Below are 9543 nucleotides of genomic sequence, written 5' to 3'. Positions count from 1 at the left end.
TTTTTATTTTATGTGTATGAGTGTTTTGCCTGCATGTATGTAAATGCACCTTGTGCATACAGTACCCACAGAAGCTAGAAAAGGGTGTGGATCCCCTGGAACTGGAGTTAAAGATGGTTTCTAGCCACCATGTGGGTGCTGGGAACCCAACCCAAGTCCTCTACAGAGAGCAGCCAGTGCTCTTAACCATGGAGCCATCTCTCCAGCCCATATCAATGGCTATTTTCAATAATAGCAGGGTATTGATTGATAATACAAAGTCACATCTAAGTTCATCTGATTATAAAAGCTAATAATTGATTCATGGTGGCTGGGCACCAGTTAACTGTGTTCTCCAGTTCTTCATAATTACCAGCTTCTTTTATTGAGATATAGGAAGTAGTGGGACCAGCTGATTGCTTACTTGGTGGTTAAAGTTGAGAAGCTGGGGGCTGGAGAGATGGCTCAGTGGTTAAGAACACTGACTGTTCTTGCAGAAGACCCGGGTTCGAATCCCAGCACCCACATGGCAGCTAACAACTGTCCGTAACTCCAGTTCCAGGGGATCCGACAGTCTCTTCTGTCCTCTGCGGGCATTGCACGACACGGGTGCACTTACCTACATGCAGGCAATACATGCATACACACATAAAAAAAATAAAAATAAATAATATATTTTTTTTAAGTTGAGAAACCAATGCATGCTGTTTAAATAAACACAGCAAATGGTCCTGACTTGCAAAAGAAAATCTACAGAAGGCAACATTGGGAAAACAAGTGAGGCTTGATGCCCTTAGACAGTACATCAGGCCCACATGCAAATCCTAAAAGACACATACACAGTGGTTCTTTGTACTAATCTTGCAATTTTTCCAAAATCTTGAAATCATATAAAAGTGCAAGATTGCAAAAGAACAAGGATCTGAGAGGCAGGCACCAGGCTCCTGAGCCCAGAACTCCCCTGTGTGGTTGTGGAGTGGGTCCACTCCTCACAATGGGTCAGCTGAGGACAGGGTGGGTCACACTCCTTCCTGTGAGCAATGCTGAGCTATGACTATGGGAAAGGAGAGTGTCCCCCAGGGTTCAGGAAGAAGTGATTCCTGTAAGAGAAGTGAGAAGCAGCACTGAGTGGCACTAAAGTATGAGCCATCAGCACTCTTTTAGGCCATCTGCCTGGGGGGTTATTAGCAAAACAAAGTAACAGCAATCAGAAAAAAATACTCTGTATAATCTTTATTATTACAGGGTTTAGTGGAGCCGTAGGGTCTGGAACAGTAGGCTGTTTGGAGAACTTTGTGTTTATTAAAATGGTGTGGGCGCTCATTACTCTTTGTCTCCCTTTGAAACAGGAGTGGAAAGTCTCCTGATAAATTGGCAGAGGCCCCATCCAGGTTCTCCTAACGACTCTCAAAAGGACTTCTGAAGGTTACTTTCCCAAGAGCCTGCGTTTTTGACCCTCATGTGTCCTCCTGGTCATGCTAATAACAGAGTAGCACTGAAGTTGGAAGGCTTTATCTAAACGATTCTTTAACGTAGTATGAATTTATTGCATGGCATCAAGTTCATCCTTCATATTAGAAAAATGGAGTTTCTGCCCTTAGAATTTATTCCCTTTATTTTATTAGTGCCACATTTTAAAAGTTAACTTCTGTCAAACACATGTTGAGTATCTCTAACCCTGAAATCTGAATTCTGAAATGTTCTAGAGTCCCCTGTTCTTGGGTGCTGATGTGATGGTACCAGGAAGGATTCCACACTTGCCTTGTGTGACCGACATCAGACAAAAGAAAAGCAACTAAAAACAGTGTCTAAAATCACCGTCAGGCTGCGTGTATGAGGCATATATGAAACAGATGAATCTGTGTTTGGACTTGTCTCACCCCAAGGTATCATGTGTGTGCATGTACATGTGCTCATGTGTGCTTGTCTGTGCACGTGCATGCACGCGTGTGCGTGTGTGTGTGTGTGTGTACGCACGTGTGTGGTATGTTCAAGTAATCAAAAATTATCTGGAGCACTTCTGGTCTTAGACATATCAAATAAGAGACAATCAGTCAGGATGCCACATCACAATATCAGCTCCATTCAAAAACTGTGTGACTTTTGTGATAATATTGCCTCCCAAGCACTGGGATTAAAGGCATGTGCCACCATGCCTGGCTTTAAGTGGTTTTTTTTTGTTGTTGTTGTTGTTTGCTTGTTTTTGTTTTTTTGGTATTTTTGAGACAGAGTCTCCCTGTAGCCTCAGCTGGCCTGGAACTCACTGTGTAGACCTGGCAGGCCTTGAACTCACGGAGATCCATCCGCCTGCCTCTGCCTCCCAAGTGCTGGGACTACAGGCATGGTGTCGGCTCAACCGTTTGTTAAGTGCACAGTTCACTCATACTCACTGTATTCAGATTATGGTTTCACTGTCCAGAGCTTTCTCAGTTTGTTACTTTGAAGGTCCGCATCCACTGAACAAGCCGTGCTTTTTCTCCCTCCCTGTGACCTCAAGTTCCTCTGACAAGTCATGGTACCACCTCCTTCCTGTGCTCTGTGGAAGGAGTCAAGCCCATTAAGGGGAGGGACTATGGAGATATAAGTCCAGAAAACCATCCTGGTCTCTCTCACCATTTTGTGTGGCTGTCGGGAAGCAGACTTATTTTGGGTGTGGACTTTCAAACACAGCTGTGAGTAGGGTAGTCGCCATTTTTGGAATAGAGCCGCGAAAAGTGGGTGGAGGCAGATGTCCCGGCCACGTCAGGGGCTCCGCAGTGGGGCGAGAAGAGGCACTTGGACCACACACGAAAAACTGCAGCGCACGAAAAGCTGATGGAGACCGCCGGGCTGGACAACCTGGCGGTGGGCATTCTAAATATAAGCCTATGAGAACCCATGTCCTTGTAAGTCACCCCCTTTGCATATAAACTATGCAATCCAAAGAGAATGTCTTATGTCTGTTTATCAATCCTTGTCAGGACCCGGAGACCCTGAGTGAGGGTGGGTCTCCCAGCAGAAAGGGAAAAATTTAGGGAAACAGTCCTCGTCAACCCCTATGCTGCCCTGAGAACCATAGACAGATCATACAGGTACAGGTACAGTCTGTCACCTGTGTCTGGTGCGTTTCACTCAGCATCATGCCCTCAGGGGCATGTATGTTGTGGCACACTTCAGAATCTCCTTCCTTTTCAAGGCTGCATTAGATTCCATTACACGTATAGGCCATTTTGCTCACCACTTCCTCTGTCTGGGTCACTTGCCTGCCCAATGGCTATTGAGCACACATGACCTTCAAGACTCTGATTTCAGTTCTTCTGGGTATTTTGGAAAAGTGGAGTTACTACATCTTATGGTAACCCCACTTCTAATTTTGTGAGCTTCCACAGCACGTGTACCACTGCATGCTCCCACCAATGAGGCACAGATTCCAATTTCTTCACATCCTTACCAACACTTTATCTTCTTTTTTATTAAAGTTACCATCCTTATGTGTATGACATTAAAAAATTTTAAAGATCTTATTTTATTTTTAATTATGTGTATGCATGTATGTCTACATAGGAGTATGTACGCATGCGTGTAGTTCCCACAAAGGCCAGAAGAGGGCATCAGATCCCCTGGAGCTGGAGTTACAAGCAACTGTGAGCCGCCTGACATGGGTGCTGGGACCCAAACTCAGGTCCTATACAAGAGCAGTACATGCTTTTAACTGCTGAGTCATCATTCTTGAGGTTAAAATTTTAAGCTTAGCATCTAAGTGTATGATAAAAACTTAGGTTAATGAAAAAAATATCTAGAGTCAAGGGAGAGGCAAGGAGGGCATGGCCCAATCATATCTTAGAAAGGAACACCCTTATTATCTAACAAGATGGCCACTGGATTAGAGAGGAAAGACCAAGCTGTCGAGATCATCAATAAGCCTATTTTGGTCTTTGATTTGTAAGCTCATAGCCAGGCAAACCCAGACAACGTCAAAGGAAGGATAAAGATCGGAAATTATGGGCTGGGGAGATGGCTCAGTGGGTAACATGGGAATCCCCCGAAACCACATAAAGCTGAACACAGGAAGGCATTTAATTCCAGTGCTCCTGTGGTAAGATGGGAGACAGACAGGAGAATCCCCAAGGCCTGTGGTCGGCTAGCCTGGCATACTCAAAAAAAAAGGTGGATGGTGAGGAGCAATGTCCAAAATAGTCCTCTGACCGCCACAGTGGTGCCATGGTACGAATGTACCCACACTTACACACATGGACCATATACACAAAAATGATTAAATAGATTTTTTTTTAAAGACTCTAAAGCTAAAGGCAAAGCCCAGTACAGCGGCACATGCCTGTAATTCCAGCACTTAGAACACAGCGGCAGGAAGATCTCAAGTCTGAAGGCAACTTGGGTTGTATGTTAGTTACTTTTCTGTTGCTGTGATAAAACATCATGACCAATGCAACTTATAGAAGGAACAGTTTATTGGGTTACTATTCCAGAAGGAGAGCCCATCATGGTGGGGAGGCTGGCAGGAGGCAGCCAGAACAGAAAGATGAGTGCTCACCTTTCAAACACTCCCAGGAAGCAGAGAGAGCAAAATGAAGGGGGCCAGGCTATAAGCTCTCAAAGCCCACCCCCCGTGACATACTTTTAAAGAGTCCAAGACCGGTCCAAACAGCACCACTGACCGTGGCCAAGTATTCAAATACCTGGTGCCTATGGGGGATTTTTCACATTCAAACTACCACAGGTTCTATAGCTGAAGCCACATCCCAGGAGGAATCAACAGGGCCTTCCCAGTGAGTATATTAGAAACAAAACAGAAATGTGAACAGCAGCCCTGGGACTGCACATGCAGACAGTGGAAATCAACATCACATGGGGAGCAGGCTTGCTTGGAAGATGATGTTGCAATGAGGCAGCTTAACAGGGGAGTGGAGCTGGGAGCAGAGGTAGGGGACAGGTGGAAGGGCGGGGTTGACCTCACTTTAGGGGAATCAGGAGCCCTTGCTAAGATCTAAGCCATCCCAGGCAGGTGACCTGTGAACTATGCCACCCTGGGCACAGACAAAGCCCTCGCAACCTTTGCTGAAATTTTATACCTGAGAGTTAACTGACAAGTCCTAGGCCCACTGGCCTCCTCAGCTCATCACTTTGCAAAGACAACTTCATTTGTCACAGGGAGGCATCAGGCACTTTCTAGGAAAGGATGGAGGGGCCCTTCCTGCTAGCAGCTCAGCTGGAACTCATGACCACACTGTGGAAAAGTACTCATGTTTCCGACTGCAGGGCAAGACGAGGAATGAAAGAAGCCGACATGGTGGAAATTCTGAAGTGTTTTCAGAATGGGCGAAGACATATCCTGGGAGCCAGAAGCACATGGTCACGTTCCTGCAAGGAAAGGGAAAGATGCCACGGCCACGGCTTCCCCAGACCCCTGTGTGACTGGTGGTTCCACCTAAGACCTCTGCGTTGGCCAGTTTGAGAACTACCTGGGCCTTTGGCGGGGAGTGGAGGTTTCCTGTCACAAGCCTACCTTGATCTACATGCGGGTGCCCTGGGGCAGTCATCCCTAGATGAAGCAACGTATTCTTGTGCCCTCTGTGTGGTCAAGAGATTTCAGCTTTGATCCTCCAGTTGAGAGCCAGTACCCAGCCAATATGTTTCCTTGTTGTATGAGACCCCCATTCCCTTACTCCTCAGATCCCCCCCCCACACACACACAAACAGGACAGGACACTTCCAGTCATTGTCCTCAGGTAGAAGGCCAAGCACCAGCCAGCTCAGCCAGAGCTGCAGCCAGAGGCCCATCCACAGGCCCTCCGCCCTCTGCCTCTCTCTCCCAGCCAAGACTCAGGCCCAACTATCCCCTGGTGTCCTCCCTGCAGGGCTGCCACCGTCTCTTTGAGCACTGATCAGATACTCAGAAACACCCCACACTGCCTGAAGGATCGCAGCCATGATGCCCCCTCCCCAGTCCTCACACACCCTCCCAGCCAGGGGAGACATTGCTGTTCTCTCCACTGTCTCTTTCCTTTGTCTTCAGCCCTCACCAGCACCCTCTTCTCCCCCACCCCCTGCCTGGCCAGCACACTCCTACCTTCAAGTGGCTGGTCAGCTACCCTTCATCAGCAAGTTTAGAGGACCATGGAGCTGGACCCCTCCCTCATAATCAAGGACTGGAACCATAGTCCCTAATGACTCATCGGAAGAATGGGACCCAAGTCACACTTCTGGTTCTGGGAGGAGACACAGCATGCCAAACTGCCTAGAAGATCATTGAGACCTAACTATCTGAACCTTGTTCCAGAAGCCAAAATCTCACACATTTGTTTTCCAAAGACCAAGGACTCACTGCTATCCCACCTGCAAGAGTCACCCAGACAGTACTGTCGACCACCTACACAACAAAACACCTCTCAGGAAAGCTGTCTGGTCTAGAGACTTTACAACAGTATGAAGCCTGCCTAGCCTACCAGGCCCTTGGCCACTCTCCATTCTCACCTTTGGCAGAGCCCCACTTTACAATAAACTCTGCCCTTCTTCAACCTGAAAATTATTTGACTAATCAGTATAACTTGGATAAAAGATACTGTTTTTAATTGGCAAAAACTAATTTTAGGGTACTGGAGAGATGACTCAGGTGATGAGAGTGCTTGCTGTTCTTGGGGAGGACTCGGGTTCAGTTCCCAGCACCCACATGATAGCTCACCTGTAGCCCAAGTTCCAAGGGATTTGACACACTCTTCTGGTGGCCTCAAGTACCTACATGCATGTGGTACACATATAAACACTCAAGTACATTAAATAAAAATAAATAAATAAATAAATAAATAAATAAATAAATAAATAAATAGCAGCTATGCAGCGTCTTCACCCAAAACTAGAAGCACACACCAGTGCTAAGAGCACGTGGAAAGTGGTGGTTACTAACCCCAGGGAGAGGAGCACCAGGGACATAAATAGCCACCAGTGCCAGAACAGATGAACTGCAGAACAGTCCCACAGTGGGGCATTGTACAGCGACGAGAAGGAGAAAAGTCCTTCTACAACCTGCAACGTGGAGGAGACTCACAAACAGCACTGAAGGCATAGCGACACACGGAAAGCATGCATAGTTCAGAAACGGTCTGATTCATCTACTGGGATGGAAAGGGTTTATTTTACCTTACAGAGTATATAGTCCACTGTTGAGGGAAATCAGGGCAGGAACTGAGGCAGAGACCATGGAGGAATGCTGTTACTGGCTTGCTTTCCCTGGCTTGCTCAGCTCCCTCCCTCCCTGCCTCCCTCCCTCCCTGCCTCTCTCCCTGCCTCCCTCTCTCCCTGCCTCCCAAAGAAATATATGCATGCATTTAATGTTACTTTTCTGTATGTCTGATTTTTTTTGCACAGGGCTTAGCACTGTGCTAGCACTGCTGTGGAATAGCTCTCTACCTCCCCCCTCCCTCCCTCTCTCCCTCCCTCCGTCCCTCCCTTCCTTTCTTCTCCCTCTTTTTTTTTCTTTTTCTTTTAGTTGTATGAATGTTTTGCCTGCATGTATATAAGTGTACCACATGCATGCAATATCCACAGAGGCCAGAAGAGGGGGTCAGATCCCTTGGAACTAATGTCACAGATGGTTATGCACTGCCATATGGGTGCTGGGAACTGAACTCAGGTCCTTTGCAAGAACAGCCCGTGCTTTGAACCTCCCAGCCATCTCTCCAGCCCCTCTGCCTCTTACACAGGGTCTTGTATCTTAGGTTTCTAGATCCTGTCAAGTTAATGCTATTAACCATTACAGTGGGGGAAAAAATCAAAAATGGTTCACTATGTTCTCTCTAGACCCTTAAGAATAAGAGCCAATGTCCAAGTAGTAGAGAGAGAATCTAGTCCACTCCCTGATTTTACCTCGGGGGCCGCCAAGCTATGGGATGCTGTGTGTCTGGCTCTCACCCAGGTGGACTCCACCTCAGTGTGTGCCGTTCTTTCTCTGTGGTGTCTACTCACTGATCAGTCCGTCCCCGGGGAGGAGGATTGCAGATGGTATGACTCTGTTTATGGATGGAGGTGTTGAGAGCTAGGCAGGGTAGGGAGCTGCTTCCCTAAGGGCGCAAAGCCAGCAGATAGCTCAGAATCAGGCCTGTGATTCAGCAGTGGTCCTAGGTTCCTCCAATGAGGCTATGAGGCCTGAGCTGACTCAGGAGAAGCACCTGGGCTTATTAAGTCACCCTTGGGTGGAGTGAAGATGGCAGTTGGGCCCCTTGGTCCTCCCTAGGGACTGCTTTCTGGACCTTCTCTTGTTTTAGCACACCTCTTCTGAGATCTGTCGGAAAGCTACTTCTTTCTTGCGTTTGCGTCTCCCAGAGTCTCCATGCTCAGCCCAGGAGGCAGCATTCCAGAAAGGAAAACATCCGTCTATGGGGAATCCAGCGCACCCTCCCTAAAGTGTGTGCACGATGGAGCAGCTTGTTCAGAGGACGGAGGGAAAGCTGGCGAGACCCACTTACTGCGGAAGGAATGCGTTAAGGCTCTAAGCAAACTGGGTTGTGGTAGCAGCACATTTCCACATGCTTTTTTGGGAGGCTTTTAGGTGAGCATCGCTTGTTCATTAGGCAGCTGTGCTGCTCACCAAGGTTGGCCCCTTGGAGCCCCCTGGGCTGTCGGCACTGCACTGCCCTCTAGGCTCTTGTTCTCTTGGGAACATTTTCTGCTGGCACTCCTCAGCTGGATGGTTCCAGAACAAGGCTTACAATCTCATGCATTCTGCACCGGGCCTCCTGGTACAAGAACACCAGTGCAGCTGATGAAGAAAAACTGATCTGTACTTGTTGACACGAGCAGTGGCCTCTGTTTCCTCTTCTTTTTCTTTTTCCCCTCTCTCCCTCCCCCCTCCCTCCCTTCCTCCTTCCCTCCCTCTGTCTCTGTTTAATTTGGTTTGTTTTGGTTTTCAGGCAGGACTGGATGGCTGGTTAAGATGTTTCTCCCCCTCTGTGACTTATTTGAGATGAGCTCTGCTAATAATTTCCTTTGTTGTGGCAAAACTTGAATTAATCTATCTCTCTCTCTCTCTCTCTCTCTCTCTCTCTCTCTCTCTCTCTCTTTTCTCCCTCCCTCCCCCTCCCTCTGTCTCTCCCTCCTTCCTTCCTTCCTTTCTCTCTCCCTTCCTTCCTCCCTCCCTCCCTCCCTTCCTTCTTTCCTTCCTTCCAGCTTCCCCCAGAATCTTTGCTTGTGTGATGTGTGTTTTTGTATATGTGTGCATGTGAAGATGAAAGGACAACCTCAGGGGTCTGTCCCATCTTCCACCTTGAGGCACAGTCTCTTGTTCACTGCTGAATGTCAGGCTAACTGACTGGCAAGTTTCTGGGAGAGTTTGTGGACACTGTCCTGTCTTCACCTCTCACCTCACCACAGGAGCACTGGGATTACAGGAGTGCATTACCACACTCAGTTTTATGTGGGTTCTGGGGACTTGAACTTAGACCCTTTACCCACTGAGCCATCTTCCCAGTCCCCTTTTGCCTTTTTGTAACCCAGTTTCTCTGTAGCCCAGGCTGGCCTCAAGCTCACAGAACTCCTGCCTCAGCCCTCCCAAGTGCTGGGATTACAGACATG

This window comes from Nannospalax galili, unplaced genomic scaffold (genome assembly GCF_000622305.1).
Source record: "Nannospalax galili isolate Female #2095 unplaced genomic scaffold, S.galili_v1.0 scaffold31, whole genome shotgun sequence".
Lineage (NCBI taxonomy): Eukaryota > Metazoa > Chordata > Mammalia > Rodentia > Spalacidae > Nannospalax > Nannospalax galili.
Note: the sequence above shows the minus strand (reverse complement) of the source record.